General features: G+C 34.3%; 1 protein-coding gene and 1 long non-coding RNA gene across 6 annotated transcripts in view; both read left to right on the top strand.

Annotated features, from left to right (window-relative positions):
• The window catches only part of PPP2R2B (protein phosphatase 2 regulatory subunit Bbeta), a 476,855-nt gene that overhangs the window by 157,145 nt on the left and 295,516 nt on the right, over window positions 1–24,194 (top strand). The gene's annotated exons all lie outside the window — the stretch shown is intronic.
• On the top strand, window positions 1,043–3,926 carry LOC127550074 (uncharacterized). The gene is made up of 3 exons (XR_007950772.1): window positions 1,043–1,081; window positions 3,101–3,202; window positions 3,735–3,926. It is a non-coding gene; the product is annotated as an uncharacterized LOC127550074 (long non-coding RNA).

Below are 24,194 nucleotides of genomic sequence, written 5' to 3'. Positions count from 1 at the left end.
CTGATCACCCTGTTCTAGTTATAGCTCTAGTCCACCGGAAAACATAGAATGCTGATACTTTGACCTAACTTCAATCCAATTTGTAATTAGATTCTGATAAACATTCCAAGAAGGCAGCTGTGTAAACTTTAGTCACTCTGAGCTTCATCTTCCCAAAGGGCCCCATGGAGAGATTCTCAAGCAGGACTTACTCTTCTAAATACAAGTTACATAAACTAGGCTAACAGAAAGCATGTGGAGTCTTTAATTGTTCAGTAAAGGACCTTTTTGGGAGATCCTTTCCCAGTTCTGAAGAAAGATATACTATAATAAATCTTCAAAACTACACTAGTGTTTTAAAAGCTAATATTAGTTTTAAGTGATTATATCATTTTCTGAAATAATGACTTGTGCAAAGAATATCATGAATTATAATTAATTTACATATGCATTAAAGTTCCCTTTCAAAGAAACCCTCTTCTCTCATTCAAATAACTGAAATTAAATATTTATACCTGTTGTGATTTTATATATACATAGTTAATATCCATACCACCTGTTCTCTACCATATGTTGCATTCTAGGATAGTCTATATGAACTGTGATTTTAGCTTACCTAAAATTCTTAACGAAGAGCGTATAGGTAGTGAGAAGAAAGCTCTGAAACATTTGGATTTTAGTAGAACTGTTCTTATATGCACCAATTTCAGGGTTTTTAAGGATCTGCTTTTTTATTTAATATATTAAACTGTATATATCTGCGTGTGTGTGTGTGTGACTGACACTTGTCCATGTGTACGTCAGGAGGGAAGGGAAGAAGGAGGGAGAGAGAACACACACAATGAAAAGATGCATTCTAGGGGTGAGTATCTGAAACACGTAACAACTGAGAAATTTAGAAGAAAACCATAATAAAAGATGGAGATGTATGATGGGGGGGGGGAAATGTTGAACTGGTCACAGTTGAACTGACCACAAATCAAGAGAGAGGTCTGAGTGTTCTATTAGTGCCTGTGATGTCAGAGAACAGTTGTCCTATCAGCAGAATCTATGGGAAGACAAGGACAAAGGTTCATGCAGGATGAACAGGCATGGAAAGATTGTGAGCTGAATCACTGGATGGCACATCCAAATTGATATAATTATAGATTCATTGTAGCATCTGGATATAGAGCAACAGGGAAGCTAGGTGGTGCAGCGAGGCACCAAAAAGCCTAGCTAGTCCTAGTTCTAGTCCTCGTCCTAGTCCTAGTCCTAGTCCTGTCCTAGTCAGGAAGAACTGATTTCAAATTCAGCCCCAGACACTTACTATGTAGCCCTGGTCAAAACAGTTATGTTTGACTCTGTTTCCTCATCTATCAAATGAAATGGAGAAAGAAATGACAAATCACTCCACTATCTTTGCCAGGAAACCCTAAATGGGGTCATGAAGAAACAACTAGACAGCAGCAACATAGAGCAAAACACACATATACATACATAATTAGATGTACGAGAGTGACTTGTAGCCAAGACACTCGTCTTCTATTTATCTGTACCATTTTTCCCATCAAATTCATATGGTATTATAGCTTATGAAAGTGAAAACAAAGAGGAATCCTGATAGTAATACACATTTTTAATTTTCATTTTGGCATTAGCCTGGAGATTTTATTTGTCCATTTTTGCTTAGCTGGGAGGTGATTCCTTGAGACCAAGGAATTGTGGTTTGATAGCATTTGACTGCATTGACCAGACCAACCTTAGTACTTCTGGTGTGTGTGTGTGTGTGTGTGTGTGTGTGTGTGGTTTTTTTTTTTTTGTTTTAACAGAAAAGCCCTTTGCTTTCAGGTCTGAAAGATTTTTTCTTTTGAGAAGCACGTGTAGGACACTGTATTGTCTTTCCATATTATTTGCTTCATGAAATATAGTTGTTAATTGAGTTGTTTTAGCCATGTCAGACTGTGACCCCATTTTTGGATTTTCTTAGCAAAGTTACTGGAGTGGTTTTCTATTTCCTTCTCCAGCTCGTTTTACAGATCAGGAAACTGAGGGAAACAGTGTTAAAAGACCTGTTCAGGGTAACATCAGTGTCTGAGATCAGATTTAAACTCAGAAAGATGAGTCTTCCTGATTCTAAGTTTAGTGTTCTATCTACTGCACCACTTAGTTGCATCACATGAAATATAGTAAAATGTCTATGAAATGTTATTTCCTAAATTAATGCATTGAATTACCCAGCTCAGGGGTTCTTGGCCTTTTTTTGGGTCATGGATCCCTTAGGTAGTCTAGCAAAAAGAACAATACTTAATAAAAAACAAAAAACCTATAATTAAAAAGGACATCAATTATATTAAAACATAATGATAAAATGTATATGTTTAAAAACAAATGCATGAATACTTAATAATCCATGTACTGGTTAGATGCTGGCTGGAGAAGGTACTTGGGCCAGATCTTAGGATCACACATATAAAGCTGTAAGAGACCTCATGGATCATTTTAATTCCATCTTCTTATTTTAAATCTTTAAAATATTTTGGAAATATTTGGAGAAATTTTGGAGGTAAACAGGTTAAATAGAGTTACTGCAGAGGTAGTTAGTATCAGACCTAACAAGTCAACCTAGGTCTGATGCCAGTCATTACTTTAAAATTCTTTTTAGCCCTAAAAAAAAAATTCCCTGAGAACTTGAAATCTTATGATAACTCTTTACCATCTCCTCAATGACCATTTGTTTTTTAACAAAATAATTATTATTCTATTAGGTTCCAAAATGCAATAGCTTCCCTGGGTTGAAATGACATATCTTAGAGGCCAGAAATTGATCTAAGAAAATGGTAGGAGTCAGTCAATGGCTAAAACAGAAATATAAGGAGAATGAGTGAATTTTTTTTAAAGTAGTTTCAAGCTCACATGCCTCATTGTGACAATATTATTGTACTATTGTTAACAAAATAAACCTAAAATATTTCTTCAATTGTAATGAGACAAATGGATTTACTACAGCCAAGGTGAAGATAAGAAATAAATTAGCTAGGGGAGATCTGTAACCTGGTTTTTATTTTTTGTTTTTTGATAGTAGGAATATAATCAGTTACCAGAGCAGGTATGATTGAATTATTATTAATATACCACACAGGCCACCTAGAAACCGGTGCTTGGGGACTCTTAAATCTATTCTAATTGAAGCAGAGAATCAGCAGAGTGGAAAAGACCCTGACTCTACTCAAGATATGTCAAAGTATGTGATGTGGGGGACACCTGGGGTTTAGAACACAGTGACAGCTGCAAGATGACCTTTCAGTAAATTTAATCTACAAATGGATCCCTATTTAGGCTTGCCTAATGCTTCTGGTGATTGCAAAGGCTTCCTTCTAGATTTTTGAAAGCTAGGGAGAAATTAATTTCAATCTGTATTATACAGATTGCATAACAAACAGGTGGATTAGGAATGCATATAAGTAACATTTGGAAATGGAGAAGTTTATTGGCTTACTAAGCAGATAATAATATATGCCTAATGATGAAAAAATACCTCCATTCCATAAGGACAGGAAAAGGCTAGGTTGGCATTCTTTGAAATTCACTGATAACTAAAATTATCCAGAAATACAACAGATTATAATGAAGTAAGTTTTTTAAATTAAATGATTTTTTTCTCTTTCTGGCCATGACCTAAAGAAAGGGAATGAGAATTTTTTGTTAGATCCTTAGGAGATCCTGAGTAAGTCACTTAACCTTTGGGTGCAAATTTCTGTTGTTTATATCCTCAGTGATTGAGAATGGCTCAGGTCACTGACCTTTGTACTGTCTTTCTACCATGGCTGGGACTCTCATGGGACCCTCATTCGCACTATCTCTTCTGTAAGGGCCATCTGCTTCCTTCTTAAGGACAGTTTCTCAGCATTTCATCTACATGGACATCCTCTTCAAGTGAAGTCATTCCACTGAAATAAAAAAGTAATCAAAAGCATTCCTTTATGGTGGACATTATAAAAAGTACAAACATTCCATCATAGGAGAAACAGTGCTGATAATAATACTTAAAATATAAATAATAACATAATGTGGTATAAGGGAAAGGTTTCTGGATTTGGAAGTAGAGATTCTGGGTTCAAATTCTAATTCAGCTACTTTGCTTCTATGATACTGGGCAAATGATTTTATCTCTCTGGGGCTCGGTTTTCTTGTTTGTAAAATGAGGGGCTTGGATGGGGCAATCTCTAAAATCCTTTTCAGATTTAAATCCCATAATCTTATTGGCATATGCAAAAATGCTTTCAGATACCTTAGCTCATTGAGCTTAATAATAAAATGATTTATTAATCTTATGTCTTTTCCTTAGATTTCAGGTTTATAAGTTTAGAGCCAGAAAGGATCTTAGAGGACATCAAATCTAATCTCTTCATTTTATGTTGAGAAAAGTTAAGTGACTTATATAAGGTCACACAGCTAGTAGGTAGCTGAAAGGATTTGACCCAAACTCTTCATGACTCTGAATCCAGAATCCTTTCTAAATGTGCCACTTGGCTGCCATTCAAGATTAATGGGCTGGCAAGTTAAGGTTGAAGTTCGTTGATTATCTCAGACTTTAAAATTAGACATGTGTCACTTCATAAAATCATGCCAACTCTCTGTATCTAGGTTTCTGGAGAAATAGCTCATCTTGTAAAGTTGCCAAGGCAACAGCAGCTATATGAAGCTGTCTTACAAATAGCAGCTTCCTCACAAAGTAAGAGGGCAGCATTTATAAATGGAGTTTCTTTGCTCTCATCCAGTAGAGGCTTCTCATTCCCAAACCACCTGCTCTAGCCCCTTTGTAACTGAAATCCAACCCTGCAATTGTCTTTCAGTTCCCTTAAGCAATCACTTTCAACTTCACTTTTAATTTCTTGAAGGGGTCAAGATAATCAGAGCTTTCCATACCTGTTTATGCTTCCACAGGGGTCCTCAAACTTTTAAAATAGGGGGTCAGTTCACTGTCCCTCAGACTGTTGGAGGGTCGGACTAAAGTAAAAACAAAAACTTTGTTTTGTGGGCCTTTAAATAAAGAGACTTCATAGCCCTGGGTGAGGGGGATAAAGCATTTCATCTGGCCCGCTGGCCGTAGTTTGAGGACCCCTGCGAGTTCTGGATGATCTAAATCATATGCTACCCCCTTGAGAAAGCAGGCTTCCTCAGTTACAGAATGCGGTGTTTTCATTGGGACACCATTTGCCTCTTGATATTCCAGAGTCTCCTCTTCCCCACCATACTTCCAAAGGACTACAAAGGTTCTAAGTGTATTATGAGATTTCTATGGAACAGATTTATTTGTATATCTCTGGAGTTCTCAAATTTTTTGTTTATATAGGATACGTCTACCAATATATACCTTATTAGAAATGGAAACATCATGGTAGCATTATGAAAATAGTTTTGAATTCATGACCTCCTAAAAGGAACTAAGAGATTCATTCGCAAGAGCCTCAGGACCACACTTTTGAGAACTACTGACATACTTCAGGAACTATTCAAAATTCTATTAAAGAAATATCTAAACAGAAGGGCAAATGGGCTAGTCAACCTAGTACTAGAGAAGACTAACCAGTGGATAGTTCTTAAGTTCCATTGATATTAATGTTAATACCAAAAAATCTGGATAAAGACTCCAACCAAATTGATGGCCCCCTGTGGATGACTTAGGGAAGAATATAGATAGGAATCTCACTGTATAAAAAGGTAGGGGTAATATAATCATATCCCTTGGTGGAAGGACCCATATCAATGAGATCACAGCTCTATCAAAGTTTCTATTGAATAACAACTATCCCTTATGCCAATTATCCTGTGAAATAACTAGCTTTCTATTCACAGGTGTACAGCATGCTGTGTAAAATATATCTGAGTGTCATTCACACACATGATTATAAAGAAAATGGACTTTTTTGTTAAAGCAACAAAATCCCTAAGGATTTTTGGCATGTCTCTTTCAGATTTTTAGATCTTCAATAGTTCTCTTTATCAATGACACCAAGTTAAACAGAAAAAGCAGTGCAATTTCATTCTGAGGTCTTCTTTTCATTGACTGTTCTTCATTATTTGCACATCATAAACTGGTGTTATTATTTTCTGGAATAGAAATGGATCTGGTGATTTCTGATTTGCCTAATGAAGTAGAGATCAGTAGGAAGGAAATGATCAGGACTACTGTTTTGATGGCAATACTAATTTTTAAGGAGTTCTATCTATATCCATTATGTGATGTTGCTACAGAGTTTCTCTATAAAGTAGATATATATATATATGCATATATATGTATTCATACATAAATTAAGATGGGTGTTATGTAAATAAACAATTCCTTAAGATAATTGCTTACCCTTCTCTTTAAAATACTTAGAGACAGTGATTTCAGATAATTCCTATTGTCTCACAAACCTCAAAATCTGAAAGTTTTGTTTTTAATTTTTAGTTTTAGTTTTTAAATGTCTCTAAATCCAGTCTGCTTTGGTTTGCTAATTTCTTCATACTCTATCCTCGAGTGAATAGAGAACAGCTGTAGACCACCCTCCATGCTATATCCCTTAGCCACACTGAATTGACAGACCTTAATGACTCCCTAGGAGTGTTTATGTTTTGCAATATTAATAATGACTTATTAAAGAATCAGTGACATGACAGGTTTTTAAATCTCCAAATTATGAACACATTATAGAACCCACGAATTGGAGTGATTATCTTTTCCTGGATTAAAAAGGGGATCTGTGACTTCTGATTTGCCTAATGAGGTGGAGGCCAACAGGCAGAAGGTGATGACATTCCATCTTGATAATAATATTCATTCATAAAGAGATCCCTGGGCGGTCACCCTATTATTATAAAACAGTCTTACTGGATTTCCTATGTTAGTGAGGCACACACATGTTCCTGATGCACCCACACATGCATAAATGTATTTATACATTGAGAATATGCTAATTCGTATGAGTCCCAAGGCTATTAAACAAGGAATAAAATAAAATTAGCTTGATCTTTCACCCAACAAAAAACAAACATATACTGATCACCTTCTGTGGGTGTTAAAGAGGCAAGGAAATATATTAGAAAAAGAACAAGGTTTGGAGTCAAGAGGAGCCAGGTTTACATCCCACATCTGCTACTTATTACCTGTATTATCTTGGGCAAATCCTTCACCTTTTCTAAGCTTCATTGTCTTCATACATTGTTATTCATCCTTCATTTCAAAGAGGACCAATGACATAATAGGTGATTTTGGAAGTCCTTTCTGATTCTAAATCTATGATCCTTTGATTGAATTTTATCAACCAAAGAAGGGGTTGCAAGAAGAGATGACAATACTTCTGCCTTTGAGGAATTGTAATCTGAGGAAAGACAACACGTATGGGGGAAGTCAAATGGAAATGGAGGACAGTATATGAGACAGTATCAAGTTCAAGTTAAATTGAATAGAAAACTAATATCATAAAAAGAGACAGAGATTCTACCTGTGAACTGGAAGGATGGGGAGAAAGGCTTCATGGAAGGGTAAGTCTTGAGTAAGTAAGATAGTATAAAGGGAAAGAGGCATGCTAGGGAATCAAAAGTTCTGTGTTGAGATTCCAACTCAATCTCTCACTTTCTGGGTGACTTTGAATTAAATCATGTTATTGTCTAGGTCATGCTTCCTCTATCAATAAAGAAAGCTTGATTAGATAATTTCTGCAATCTCTTTCAGTTCTAAATCCTATGGGATTGACAGTTTGTTTTCTTTTTTTCCAACAGAGGGAAGAAGAAAATGGGAGGGAGAGAAAATGGATGTTTGTTCCTTAAAAAAAATTTTTTAAATACCTATGGGTTATAATAAAAGCTAAACTTAGAGAAATGGACTTTCCATCAGCAAACTTTCTATTCAAAGAGATAGAAGTGAAGTTTTGTGATGAAGAATTTAAATAATATATGTCAAAATCTTGTGGATTCTATGTCAAATCAGATAAAAGTGATTGTAGCAAAAGAACATGTTATATGTTAATTTTCTTAGTGTAAACAAATAAACCAACAACAGTATGATCTTTAAACTGAACAAAAAAACAAATAAAACCTATTCAAAACATCACGTTGTAGTAAAAAGAACTCCAGTTCTGTCACTTATTCATTGGGGATTACCTCAATTTCTTAATCTGTAAAATGAAGGAATTGATCAACCCAGATGATGTTTAATGTCTAGCCCTAGCAATTAGATTATATAAGTAGGGATGGCATCCCCTCTGGAATTTTCAGTTGCCAAGGGGCTAGTCTATGAGTCTATTCCTCAATTATAGTTCATGAGCCCTCATTGTTACACTTACCTTTAATATTAAACCAGCAAACACCATTAGCTTATAGAAAAGACATGGACTGTAAGATTCTAGCTCTTCTCTACTATCTTCAAATTCTGTCCCAGCTCATAGTCATTGTTTCCATGACACTCTTTATCCACTCCAACCTCTGTGGAGGAAGGGACTGTACTAGCTAATTTTTTTTTGTCTTCCCCAGTGATTAGCTCAGTTCTTTATATTTCATGATAAGCTATCAGAGACTTGGAGTTAGATGTAACCTTACAGGCGACATGATCTAATGTCCTTATTTTATAGGTAAGGAAACTTAGATCCTAAAAGCCTGAGGAATTTGCCTAGAATTAAACAAATGATAAGTGGCAAAGGATTCAAATCCAAGTCCTCAGACTCCCAAATCCAGCACACTTTTCATTCTGCCACGTTGTACAGTGAATGAACCTGGAGAATACTGCAATTTCTATTTACATTCAATCACAGACCTTTAGTTAGTCCCAGATCTTTTTATCTTATCTGTGAAATAAATTTGGATGACCATTTTTTAATCTACTCTCTAGGTATATTATTACTAATAATAAAGGTAAAAATATTGATAATAATTGCATTGCTAAGGGCTTTAGATAAAAGACATTCTAATGCTGGGATCTCTACAGATTTGAAAAAGACCTTTTTTTTTAACATATCAATCCAAATTTTATTTTATAAATTATATGGAATTGATTTCCTATAGTTATAGTTCTTTATTATTCTTTTTTATATTTAATATTATTTTCCCAGTTACACATAAAAAATTTTTACATTTGTTTTTAAAACTTTGAGTTCTAAATTCTCTCCCTTTTCCCTCACCTTCACCCCTCTTTAATAAGGCACATGTGAAGTTATGCAAAACATTTCCATAAAAGTCAAATTGTAAAGGAAACATAAATATCCCTCTACCCTCCGCCAAAAAAAAAAAAAAGCCTCAAGAAAAATTAAAAAAAAATGTTTTAAAGAGTATCCTTCAATTTGTATTCAGACAATCAGTTCTTTCTCTGGGTGTGGATAGCATTTTTCATCACAAATCCTTCAGAATTGTCATGGATGACTATTGCTGAGAATAGAAAAGTCATCAACATGTGTTGTATCTAGGATATACTGCAACATATTTAACATATATAGGACTGCTTGCCATCTTGGGGGGGGAGGGAGGAAGGGGAAAAAACGAAACATAAGTGATTGCAAGGGATAATGCTGTGTAAAAATTATCCTGGCATGGATTCTGTCAATACAAAGTTATTATTAAATAAAATTAAATTTTCAAAAAAAAAAAAAAAGAAAAGTCATCAACAGCTGATTATCCCACAACATTGCTATTACTTTGCTTGAGTTCATGGAGGATTTTTCCAGGTTTTTCTGAGAGTATCTTGCTCATCATTTTCCACAAAACATTAATATTCCATTACAATCACATTCTACAAGTTATTCAGTTATTTCCCAATTGATGGGCATCCCCCTAATTTACAATTCTTTGCCCTAAGAAGAGAAATGCTATATTTTTGTATATATGGGCCCTTTTCTTTTTGTGAAAAAAATTTATCTTTAGAGCTATGTTTTTAATTGGATCATTCAGAAAACATGAAACATTTTTGACAGATAAATCCTGTGTGAGCTTTTCCACAAAATTAAATTCACTGAAGGCAGAAACTGTTATTACTTTACTTGGGCAACTCTGTGGTATAGTAGTTTAGTGACCAGAGAAGAAAGAAATCTTGTTTCAGATTCTTCCTAAGTGACCAGAAAGTCACTTAACTTCTTTCAGACTCAAATTTTCTTGGTGTACAGTACTTCAGGCCTAGAGTTGGGAAGACTTGAGTTCAAATTCCACCTCAGAAACTCAAATTCCTGGCAAGTCACTTAACCCTGTTTGCTAGTTTCCTCATATGTAAAATAAGCTAGAAAAGAAAATGGCAAACCACTCCAATATCTTTGCCAAGAAAACCCCAAATAGAATCACAGAGTCAGATGTGACTGAAATAATTAAACAACAATAAAAATGGCATGATAATAGCACTAGTCCTAGGTTAATGTAAGGATCAAATCAGATGAAAGAAATGAAGAATTTTGTAAACTTTAAAGTGCTTTTAAAAGCTTAGCTATTATTATGGGTATGTTAGTTACATGTTTAATAGCCAGCCCCTAGAGGAAAAAAGTATGCATAACACACCTAAGTTTAATATGCATTGTTAACATTTTCTCTATCACTTTCTTTAGTTTAGATGATCAACAAAAACAGACAAAACAATAAATCAAAACTTGATTTGTAGTATTTGCTGATTTCTGAAGTATAAATGTTAATAATAAGAATTTCATACTTGACTCTCCTTAGCCATTATAACTGGCTTAAGCACACTCATTTTTTGTATTGAGATTGCAGTGCTGAGGACAGGGAATTATTCCTACTTCTTCATTTCTCAAGTACCTGATTTTACTTCTCTTCTCTTTCTTCCCCTTTCTTCCTCTTCTCCTTGTCCCTGCCTCAGATCACAGTTTGTTTGTTTTTTATGACTTGGTAAACAGTTTTCACAGTCTTGTTGCTAAAAAAAAAAAAAAAAAAAAAAACCTCATGACTGGGTAGCCCACTTGGGGATGAGATTCTGTGGCCTTAGCTAGTCATACTCTTCTTCAAGGTCTATCTAGCTTGGGAATCTACCTAGAGTATGCCACTGATAAACTTCAAGAAATCTAGGGCCATTTCCATACCACAATGTATTACTGGAAGAAGATTTTGGAGGAAGGCTTTCCACTTAATGGGCACATAATGTTTCTTTCATTGGATCTTTTCAACCCTTTGCACTATTTTTATTCTGAGGCAATGTGGAGTAATGGAAATGATATTTAATTTGAATACCTAGTCTGCTGCTAGCAAGTATTTCCTTGAGAAAGCCACTTAATCAATAAACCATCATTTATTGTGTACTATGTACCAAGCACTATTTTAGGTTCTCTTTTAGGAAAGAGAACAAGTATTTATTAGTAAGTGTTAGTCACAGTGCTGAGAATTTTACAAGTATTATCTCATTTTATGAACAAGATACTGAAAGTACAAAGAAAAAATGAATACAATATTTTTTTCTTTGAGTCTTGCAATCTAGAGTAGCCTTGTGGTTTAAAGGATAAAATGCCAGCTTTAGGATAGGGAGGACCTGGGTTAAAAAAAAAAAGACCTCTGATGCTTACTAATAGTATGACGCTAGGTATTTTTCCATGTTGAGCCTAGATTTTCTTATCTAAAAAATAAGAGGTTTGGACTTAATGGCTTATAAGGTCCTTTGAGTTCTAAATCTACTATTTATAAAAGTTAGAGGGTTTTTTTTTCTAATTTCTATGATCATTTCTGTTCTAAGTCCATATCAACTTATTTTTTTCAGCCATGTCTAACTCTTAATTTTGCAATTTATTGGCAAAAATACTGGAGTATCTTGCTGTTTCCTTCTCCAGTTCATTTAATACATTAGGAAGCTGAGGCAAGCAGAATTAAGGGACTTGTCCAGGATCATATAATTTTTGGATTTGAACTCATGAAAATGGGTTTTCCTGACTCTTGACCCAGTGCTTCATCTCCTGTGCCACCCAGCGGTCCTTCTAAGTCTTCGAACCTATATCTAAAACATTTAATTTTCATTTTCTTTTTTTATTACAAACATATATATTTTTTATTTTTATTGTCCTAGGAGTTATTGTTATTTGTCTTTTATTTTTATAAAGCTTTTTATTTTCTTTATTTTTTTATTAAAGCACTTTATTTATAAAACATATGCATGGGTAATTTTTCAACATTGACCCTTGCAAAGCCTTATGTTTCAAATTATCTCTTTCTTCCTCCCACACCTCCCCTTGATGGCAGATAGTCCAAATACATGTTAATATGTTAAAATATATGTTAAATCAAGTAGATGTATAACATTTATAATTATCTGCACAAGAAAAATCAAATCAAGAAGGAAAAAAACCTGAGAAAGAAAACAAAATGCAAGCAAACAACAACAGAAAGAGTGAGAATGCTGTGTTGTATTCCTATGGTCCTCTCTCTGAGTGTAGATGGATCTCTTCATCACTGAACATTTGGAATTGGTTTGAATTATCTCATTGTTGAAGAGAGCCATGTCCATCAGAATTGATCATCATATAATCTTGTTGTTGCAGTGTACAATGATCTCCTGGTTCTGCTCATTTCACTCAGCATCAGTTCATGGAAATCTCTCCAAGCCTCTCTATAGTCATCCTGCTGGTCATTTCTTACAGAACAATTATATTCCATAACATTCATATACCACAATTTACTCAACCATTCTCCAATTGATGGGCATCCACTCAGTTTCCAGTTTCTTGCCACTACAAAGAGGGCTGCCACAAATATTTTTGCACATATATCCCTTTCCCTCCTTTAAAATCTCTTTGGGATATAAGTCCAGTAGAAACACTGCTGGATCAAATGGTATGAACAGTTTGATTCTCCTATGGGCATAGTTCCAAATTGCCCTCCAGAATGGTTGGATCAGTTCACAACTTCACCAACAATGTATTAGTGTCCCTGTTTTCCCACATCCCCTCCAACATTCATCATTATCTTTTCCTGTCATCTTGGACATCTAAGAGATGTGTAGTGGTATCTCAGAATTGTCTTAATTTGCATTTCTTTGATCAATAGTGATTTAGAGCAAGAGGACTTTTTCATATGACTAGAAATGGTTTCAATTTCTTCATCTGAAAATTGTCTGTTCATATCCTTTGATTACTTATCAATTGGAGTATGGTCAAGATTCATTTTTCCAGAGAATGTAGGGATTGTTTTTCCAGGCAACTTAACACAAAAGGATAGGGAGAAACCAATAAGAATATACTAAATAATGTAATGGATAGTGTTAGACTTAGATGGAGGAAGATTTGAGTTCAAATCTTGCCTTAGACTGCTCTATAAGATTATTTAACTTCTATCAGCTATAAGTTTCTTATTTGTAAAAACTGGGAATAATAAAAAGACCTATCTCATAGGATTCTTGTAAAGATCATATGAGGAAGCCTATATGAGATGTTTTGTAAACTTTAACATGTTATTTATAAACATTGTTATTATCAAGTACATTTTTCATAATGATAACATAAAACATGAATTGCCTAAAAATTAAATTATCCAAATGCTCTAGATCTCATCTTTTTGTGACCTTAAAGGTATCATTCAACTTCATGCCATTGGATATCCTTGAATCCCTTGCCCCATTAACTAATTGGTGCTAATCTCTTTCTATATCAATAACTCAAATTATCCCCACAATCTTCCTTCTCTTAAGCACTACTCAACATTATTAGAAGATGACCAACTGTACCGACTAAATCTACTACAAATTTGTCCTTATGTTAATCAGAAACCTAGGCATTCCCAGAAATCCTTTTTCTATTTTCCAAATTGACTGCCCATTATATTACCCCACTGTATCTGTTCCAGACTCTTCCCCGCCTCTCTGTGAATAGAGGACCTTATTTCATATTTTACCAAGAATAGTGAGGCTATATATTGTTTTCTACTAGTTTTATATCTAAAATCCATTCAGCATCCATTATCTTAAAGATCAGAGCCCAGAGATTGATGCTGATTTATATTGGATTGGGTAATAGGAAAGGAATACATAAGGAACTGGTAGCTAATTGATATTCAAACTTTTGCCTATTATTGATAAACCAGCGTTCCTGGTTCTTTTGTAAACATTGATCTTTATCCTTTTGTTATCATTGCATAAATTGTTCTCCTGGTTCTGTTTATTTCCTACTTTATCAGTTAATACAAGACTTCCCAGGTTTTTCTGAAACCACCTCTTTGATTTCTTTTTTTGTGTTTGTGAAAATGTCCTTTTATTCTTATTGATGGTGACAAAATAACATTTTATACAAACTTTTCTTATGGCATAATAGTATTCCATAACATTTGCATGCTACAACTTTTTCTTCTCCTCTTCCTCAGATTTCCTTTATTTGTCAACTCTAAAATAAAGATATATTTCTGCACATAGCCAATTTGTTTTGCTTAAAGATAATCTCTTTTTAAATCTACCATCTCTTTAATTCCCCTTTCCTCTCCTAACCTTTCTATTGAGTGAAATGTATTTCTGTACCTAAGTTTATTTGCATGAATTCTTCCTCCTTTGACCCATTCAGAATAACAGGAAATCAAACTATTCAGCTTGATTCTTATTTACTCTCTCAGCTCCCTGCTTCTTATTTACATAGATGTCCACTTTTATACTCAGAAAATGTGAGATAGTGTTCCTTAACCTTTTTTCCTCCTTCCTCCCATCCCCAGTGTATACTTATTCCTCTTTTTCTATCCAATACATATTAGAACTCCTCACAGGCTTTTCCTAATTAGATTCCCTCTGCAGCTCCTCCTTATGGTAGGATTTAAAGGGGAAACTAAAAATACTTCGCATATTTGAATGTAAATAGTTTATCCTTGTTCAGTCCTTCTTGATTGTTCATCAATGTTCATTTTTGTATGTTTCTCTTAACTCTGGTGCTTGAACTTCAAAATTTCTACACAGCTTTGGCTATTTCATCAGGAATTCATGGAAGTTCTCTATTTCATTAAAATTCCATTTCTCTTTCTCAAATGATTATAATTAGTTTTGCTAGTAAATTATTCCCAACTTTGAACCTATGCCCTTTGCATTTCAAGCTCTTTTCTTCTTTAATCAATCCATCCTCAGTTCAACTGACAAAGTATTTTTTTCCTAAAATGCAAGCCTAAATATATCATCCCCATACTCAAATTCTAGTGGCTCTGTTTTATCACCAGAATTAAATATAAAACCCTCTGTTTGGCATTCAAATCTCTTCATAACCTAGCTCTCCTCTTTTCTAGTCTTCTTGTATCTTACACTTAATACCCCATTCACTTATACAATACACCTACCCTGATTCAAAGACCCTGGCCTTCTTACTGCTCCAGTCTTTTTCTCCATTGTCCCTCATGCCAGCAATGCTCTCCCTTCACATCTCTATTGCCCTGAGTTCCTTCAAGTCCCAGTTTAAAAGCCCACCTTCTACCAGAAGCCTTTTCCAATTTCTCTTACTTTTAGTGTCATCCTCTCTGTTAATTTTATTTTTTTTCTATCCTGTATTTAGTTTATAAAAAATTCTTTTCTTATTGCTTTCCCCTTTACATTGTGAGCTTCTTGGGAGCCTTTCTTTGTATCCTTATCTGCCTGGCATATATTGAATATTTAATAAATGCTTATTGATTTATTAATTGATTGACCTGAAACTGGGTGGTAGGTGACAAAGCTTCCAGTTGGTACCTGATTTCCATATGGTGCCTTGTTATATGCCTAAGGCTGCTCCATATGCATCTGGAACCTCCTCTTGTTCAGGAAACCAGCCTTTCTCTAAGTATCAACTCCTCATCAGCTCATGTTCCCTGCCACCTCATCGTAAGTGTCCAGAGATGTCTTAGTCTGTCTCCTTGCTGACTTTGGCTAGGAAAAAAATGACTCACTATGACTTTTTCTTGTATTTCTCCATAGAATTTAGTCTGGTATATTTTCTAGATCTATTTAAAGGAGTTTAGGGGCAAAAGAGGCTTAGTATATTATATTCTTCTACTCCTCCATCTGGGCTCAATTTCCCAACATTTATTGATTTTACATCTATAGCCTGTCTAGCATCTGTGCTCCTTTTCACTCACATGGCCGCCCTATAGGTCTTCATTTCTTTTCATTATTAGAATAGCCTCCTGGTAGGGGTATCCTTGCCTTCCCTCTCTCTTCCTTCTCTAATTCATTCTCTAAAAAGCTACCACATTGATATTGATAAACCTAGGTCACTCCCCTATTCAAGAAGCTCTCATTGCTTCCTATTTCCTATAGGATAAAAAACAAAGTTCTATCTCCTACATAAGACTTTTCCCTGATTCCTTCAATATTCACGCTACAGTTCTATCAAATTGCTCTGGCTTTTAAGAGGCACAGTAGGTCATTAATTAAGACCCAAGTTCAACATTTACTGTGTGATTCTAAGCAAATCACTTGATATATGATTAATTCAGTTTTTTTCCACTATTAAAAATAGGGATAATAATAATACCTACTTCCCAGAGTTGTTTTGAGGATTAAATGAGATATTTCTAACATGCCTAACACAGTGTCTGGCATATAGCAGATGCTTGATAAATGCTTAGTCCTTCCCTTCTCCTTCTGGTTTTCTCTGGAAGAAGATTCCTAATGGAATGTAGATTTCTTGAGTGCATGAGAGTTTCACTTTTCCTTTATATGCTATTGTAGTACATATAATATCTGGCACAGAATAGGCACTGCAAAACATTTGTTGCTTAATGACTATTAAGCCTGGAGAAGAACGGACTTGAACAGGACATGATAATCATCTTCAAGGACTGTCAAGTAGAAAAAAGAATTGTTTGTTCTGCTTGACCACAAAAAGTATAACTCGGAGTAAAAAGTGGCAAATTTATACTTTTTAGAAGGAAAAATTCTAAACAGAGCTCTAACACAGTGAAATGGGTTCTCTTGGGAATTGAAAAATTCCCCCTCCTTGGAGGTTTTTCGGCAATGACTAAATGATCAGTTGTATATTGTATATACATGTATATGAGAATGATCAAGTGTATTGTAGAGAGAAGTGTTACTGGAGTATGGATTGGAGGACTAGATCCCATTTCAAATTAACTCTGAGATTATCTGAGACATTTTCATTGTGTATCTATACATACATACACACATTTATTTACTTTTAATAGTTTTTTAATTTTTCCAAATATATGCAAAGATAGTTTTCAGCATTCACATTCCAAATTTTTATCCCTTTCTACCCCACATGATAGCAAGCAATCTGATATAGGTTCAACTCTTCTAAACATTTTCCACAGTTATCATGTTGTGTAAAAAAAAAAAAAAATCAGATCAAAAGGGGAAAATACACGAGACAGGAAAAAACCAACCAACAAAACAACAACAGAGGTGAAAATACTACGCTTTGATCCACATTCAATCTCCATAGTTCTTTTTCTGGATGCTGCAGATGGCTCTTTACATCACAAGTCTATTGGAATTGCCTTTAATTACCTTATTGGTGAAAAGAGCCAAGTTCATCACTGTTAATAATCACATAATCTTGTTGCTGTGTACAGTGTCCTCTTGATTCTGCTCACTTCATTCAGTTGATCTTAAAGTCAGGAAGAACTGATATTACCTTTGATGCAATATGGTTGCATGAAATCTTAAGGGCATGATACTTGAAGTCTCAGTGCCCCAGGATACTCTTTAAAAACCACCAATCTATTGATCTATCTCTCTATATACACATATATATGTTGTAGAAGGTGTTCCTACACTAGTGATCCAGATATATATCTGTATATGTGTCAACATAACAATAATACATAGATGTCAAAGATTAATTAGAAATAAGTAAATCCAACATGCACAATGTGCCCAAAAAAGCACTACTGTCTAAAATCATCCAAAAGATTGCTGATAGTTTGGGAATTGATATCCATAATGCTACTTTTTAGCTTTCCCCATCTCTGAGTGACTATAATTAGGTCCAGGTGCCCAGCTGGGGAAGTTATTTTTTGAGCAGTGACATCTGGCTCTTTGGCACATTTTGTTGGCTTAAACTAAAGTTGAGTGCATTGAACCAACCAGTTGCCCATTTAGTCACCATTGTTGTGAATAAATGTTATATCTAATTATTATCTTCTATATTCTTTGTACTTGTTCTTGTACTGGTCTATCATCATTAGGACCCTAAAGTAAATAAAAAGTCTATTGGGTTCATATTCAGGTGAGAGGATACTTTGATCTAGACACTGAAAATAGATAGGTTTGGTTAGAATTCAAACTGGTTTTACTGGATTAGAAAATCAGTGTTATATTCACTAAAATAATATTTGGGGTTTTCTCTGGCTCCAGAATATTAGGAATATTCATTCTGTTGTGGAGTTCATAAATTAGTTCATATCCTTAGTCACTAAAATGATCTGCCGGGGTAAATAGAAATCCCTTATGCCTTTTAGTAAATTTTCTTCTTTAAGTTAAACTAGTGGGATTTTTCTCTCTTTGTAACAATTGAGTCACTATACTAGTAACTCTCATCTTTTTAGTGTTATAATAATAACTTGGTTTCACAATACTGAATTAGAATGTAACATAATATAATATATGGAATTTATACAATATTTTAAGGCCTAGAAAGTGGTTTAAATAAGTTCTTCTTAGAGTTTTTTGATGATTCTATGAAGCAGGTCTTTTTTATGCATACATAGTTATACAATTATCTTTTTGCACAAGAAAAATCAAATCAAACAGGAAAAAAATGAGAAAGAAAATAAAATGCAGACGAACAACAACAAAAAGAGTGAAAATGTTATGTTGTGATCCACCCTCATTCCCACAGTCCTCTCTCTGGATGTAAATGACTCTCTTCATCACAAGATCATTGGAAATGGTCTGAATGATCTCATTGTTGAAAAGAGCCATGTCCATCAGAATTGATCATCATATAACTTTGTTGTTGTCATTTACAATGCTCTCCTGGCTCTGCTCATTTTACTTTGCATCAGTTCCTGTAAGTCTCTCTAGGCTTCTCTGAAATCATCTTGCTGATCATTTCTTACAGAACAATAATATTCCAAAATATTCATATACCATAACTTATTCAGCCATTCTCCAACTGATGAGCATCCACTCAGTTTCCAGTTTCTTGCCACTACAAACATTTTTGCATATGTGGGTCCCTTTCCCTCTTTTAAGATATCTTTGGGATCTAAGCCCAATAGAAACACGGCTAAATCAAATGGTATGAACAGTTTGATAATTCTTTGGGTATAGTTCCATATTGCTCTCCAGAATGGTTGGATCCATTCACAATTCCACCAACAATGTATCAGTGTCCCAGTTTTCCCACATCCCCTCCGACATTCATCATTATCTTTTTCTGTAATCTCAGAGGTTAATCTTATAGGTAAGATAATATCTATAGATAAAAGAACTGAGACTCTGAAAGGGTATGTGTTTTGTTTATTGCCAAAAGAGTATTAAATGTCAGACCCAGGTCTACCTGACTCTAAGTAGAGTCATATCATTCATTTCAATCATATCATTCATATCAGTCACACTATTCTTATCATTGTCTCCTCTTAAAATAATGCTGACTTTATTATTATTATTATTAAAATAACATTATGGTTATTATTCTGATAAGGGACAGACCTTGAGATTTTATCTGTGCAGAGAATTACCACAGTGAAACTCTTCACTGATACAAATTGGCAACTCATCAGTCATCTCTCAGAGAGTTGTATAGAGGAACAAAGAAGATATAATTTGCTCAGGATGCTCACATTGCAAGCACATGCAAGAGGCAGCTCTTCAACCCAGGTCTTCCTTCATTTGAAGACTAGATAGCTCTGGAGGAGGTGAGGCTGGTGACTTTGTATAACCCCCCTTACTTAAATCCAACTAACTTGCATGTCATATCATCACCTCCCAGATGTCATGGTCCTCCTTGAAAATAAAGGACAAACAACCACAATAGCAGTCCTCCATATACTATGACACATTATTCCCACTAGCATATGAAAGTTAATTTTCTTTTGAGAAGCTCATAACACTTGGAGGGGGTATTTATAATTATTTATTTTAATAGCATTTTATTTTTCCAGATATATGCAAGATTGTTTTCAACATCCACCTTTGCAAAACCTTGTGTTCCAGATTTTTCTCCCTCTTTCCCTCACTTCCTTCTAAGACAACAAACAATCTGATAAACATGTGCAATTCTTCTAAACCCATTTCCATATTCATCATGCTGCTCAAGAAAAAGCAAATCAAAAGGGTGAAAACATAGGGAAAAAACAAGCAAACAAATAAATATTAACAACAAAAAATACTGTGTTTGATCCTCATTCAGTCTCTATAGTTCTCTTTTTGGATGCAGATGACATTTTCCATCACAAGTTTATTGGAATTGTCTTGAATCACCTCATAGTGATTAATTTCTTTAAGTAATTATAGATAGCCTGGATATTATCAGCAGACAAGGATTGGGAATTTCTACTCTAGCTAAACGGAGGTTTGTGAGATATATCTATATTGCAGAGCAGGTGGTAATTTACACTGATAAAAGCAATTTTTCCACTAAAAGTTCTCTATACCAACAAAAACATTTTATAGGCCAAATGTGAATATATGTATTGTTTAATATATATTCATGTATGTGGTATACCAATGAAGAGCAGCAACTATGCTGCAACTTACAGTCTTAGGAGTTTGCCTGGATGTTGCCTAGAGATTGTGATTTACCTTCAGGAACTTCCCAACTCTATGTCAGAGTCAGGACTTGATCTCAGGCATTCAAGTTCTTAGACTAACTCCTGATCCACTATATTATGTTGCTTTATAATATATGTTTAGATGTATATGTATATATACACATAAATATGTATATAAGTGCAAATAATATGTTTGTGTGTGTGTATCAGATTGATGGTATAGTAGAGTAGATAAGTTACACTTATCTTTCCAAGCTCAAATTTGACCCTGATATTTGCTAGCTATATGAACCTGGGCAAGTCACTTAACCCTATTTGCCTCAGTTTCCTTATCTATAAAATGAGCTAAAGAAAGAAATGGCAAATGATTCTTTGCCAAGAAAATCCCAAATGGGATCACAAAGAATCAGCTACAGCTAATAGACAACCCAACAACAACAAAGCATATGTAACATACATACAAATATGAAGGAAAGATTTATGGAGGAATAACAGCAGGAATTACAAAGTTTGAGAATTTATGGATGTATTGTTATTTATACTGTTGATAATAGGCTGATTTCTGTGATATTTTTCTCTCTTTCTTCATATATGTATATATATGCATGCATATGTATACCCATATATACAAAAAAATGTCACTTCATTATTTATGAGTATATGCATATGTATTGTATATCTGTGAGAAGCAATATCTTATAGTGGGTAGAGAGATAAAGAGCCAGCCTAGAAGATCAGAAAGTTCTCTTTTCAAATCTTGATTCTAATACATATTAACCTTGTAACCCTAATCAGGATTATCAGTCACAGAAAAAGTGCCCCCTTTACTGGGCATTCTTTACCAGCAAAATGATATATTCAAGTGTGTCTGCATCTCTTTCTCTGTCTTTGTCTCCCTTCTCTCTTCATTCTCCCCTGTTTTCTATTGCTTTTCTTTCTCCTTCCTTTCTTCCCTTTCTCTTTCTCTTTCTTTTTTCACTCCCCTCTCCCTCTTCCCTTCTTCTTTCCTTTTTCTTCTCCTCTTCCTTTCTCTCTGTATCCTTCCCTTTCCCCACATACATAGAGATATATACATATATATACTTATACAATTATATACATATACAAAATACACACAGGTAGATCTTTACACGCATGTATATAGAAAATTCTTAGTTTAGGCTTAGTTAGCTGTCAAAAGAATCAGTAATTGGTAGACAAATTCACTACTCTCAGGGCAGAGTTGTTTACTTTATCCCTTATTTTCTTATTTAATTTTGATATTTTGTTTTTCCTAATTACATGTAAAAACAATTTTAATATTCTTTAAAAAAACATTTTTAGTTTTTCCCTCCCTTCTTCCTTTCCCTCTCCCAACTGAGAAGACAAGCAATTTGATATAGGATACGCATGTTCAGTCATGAAAACCTTATTTCCATGTTACTCATTTTGTGAAAGAAAACTCAGGGGAAAAAAAACAAGAAAAAGAAAATAAAAAATATGCTTCAATGTGCATTGATTCCTTCAGTTCTTTCTCTGAAGATGGGTAGTATTTTTCATCATAAGTCCTTCAGAACTGGCTTGGATCATTGCATTGCTGAGAATAACTAAGTCACTCATAGTCATCAAGCAATATTGCTCTTACTGTGTATAATGTTCTCCTGGTTCTACTCCTTTCATTTTCATCAGTTCATGTAAGTCTTTCCAGGTTTTTCTGCTCTTCATTTTTTAATAGCACAACAGCAGTCTATCACAATCATCTACAACAATTTGTTCAACCATTCCCCAGTTGATGAACATCCACTTATTTTCCGATTCTTTAGCACCACTAAAAAGGCTGCTATAAATATTTTTGTACATAAAGATCATTTTACTTTTTGTTTTTTATCTCTCTGGGATATGGTCCTTGTAGTAAAGGTTTTTCATAGTTCCCTTTGAGCATAGTTTCAAATTGCTGTACTGAAAGGTTGAATAAGTATCCAACTTTAATAGTGTATCAGTGCCTCAATTTTCCCTCATTCCTTCCAACATTTATCATTTTTCTTTTCTTTCAAATTAGTCAGTCTGATAGATAGGAGGTGGTAGCTCAGAATTGTTTCAATTTACATTTTGCCAATCAATAGTGACTCAGAGCTTTTAAAAAATGTTTGCAGATAGCTTTGATTACCTTGTCTGAAAACTGCCTTTTCATATCCTTTGATAATTTATCAATTGAGGAATGGCTCTTATTTTTCTAAATTTTATTCAGTTCTCTTTATTTGAAAAGTGAGGCTTTATTAGAAAAATTTGTGTAATTTCCCAATGTATTTCCTTCCTACCTATTTCCCCTTCTTTTTAATACTCTCTCGCTCTTTTTATCCTGTCCATTTTCAAAAGTGTTTTTTCTGACTATTATGTCCCTTAATCCCCCTCCCTTCTCTCTTCCCCTCTCTACCTTCTCTTATTCCTCTTCCCCCCTACTTTTCTATATGATAGGATAGATTTCTATAGCCAATTAAGTGTATGTTTTCCCTAGAACTAGTTATAATATTAGTAAAATTAATATGCTCTATTTAACATGTATTGGTCAACCTGCCGTCGGGGGGAGGGAAGGGGGAGAAAGAGGGGAAAAATTGCAACAAAAGGTTTAGCAATTGTCAGTGCTGCAAAATTACCCATGCATATAACTTGTAAATAAAAAGCTATAATAAAAAAATTAATATGCTCCTCTCTACCTCTACCATTCTTATTCTCCCCTTCCCTAGAAAAGCTGTTTTGTGTCTCTTTTATGTTAGATAATTTACTCCATTCTAGTTTTCCCTTTCCCCTTCTTGAAGTGCAGTCCTTTGTCAACCCTTAATTTTATTTCATTTTTTAGATAATCAACCCTTCATAGTCATCTCAAATATATGCCCTCTATTTATGTAGAAAGATTTTGGGAGTCGCAAGTATCATTTTCCCATATAGATATATAAATTTAACTTTTTTTAATCCCTTATGATTTCTTTTTTCTGTTTAACTTTTTGTGCTTCTTTTGAATCTTATATTTAAAAGTCAAATTTCTAACCAACTCTGGTCTTTTTATCAGGAATGTTTGAAAAACTTTTTTATTGAATATCCATTTTTCCCACTGAAGGACTATATCCACTTTTGCTGAGTAGGTGATTCTTGTTTGTAATCCTAGTTCTTCTGCCTTCTAGAATATCATATTCCAAGTCCTTTGATCCTTTAATGTAGAATTTGCTCTATCTTGTGCTCTTCTGACTGTGACTCATGAAATTTGAATTGCTTCTTTCTGGCTTGCTTGCAATAGTTTCTTCTTGACCTGGAAGCTCTGGAATTTAGCTATAATTTTTCAGGGTGTTTTCATTGGGGATCTTTTTCAAGAGGTGATTAGTGGATTCTTTCAATTTCTATTTTACCTTCTACTTCTAGAATGTCAGGACAGTTCTTGTTAATTTCTTGAAAATTGATATGAAAGCTCTTCTTTTAATCATGGTTTTCAAGTAGCCCAATAATTCTTAAATTGTCTCTCCATCTATTTTCCAGGTCAATTGTTTTTTCCAATGAGATATTTTACATTGTTTTCTTCTTCTTTTTTTTTTTTTTTTGGTTTTGTTTTATTGTTTCTTGATGTCTCAAAGTTG

The sequence above is a fragment of the Antechinus flavipes genome, chromosome 2 (genome assembly GCF_016432865.1).
Source record: "Antechinus flavipes isolate AdamAnt ecotype Samford, QLD, Australia chromosome 2, AdamAnt_v2, whole genome shotgun sequence".
Lineage (NCBI taxonomy): Eukaryota > Metazoa > Chordata > Mammalia > Dasyuromorphia > Dasyuridae > Antechinus > Antechinus flavipes.
The sequence above is the reverse complement of the archived record's forward strand: the minus strand, read 5'-3'. Positions and strand labels throughout refer to the sequence as shown.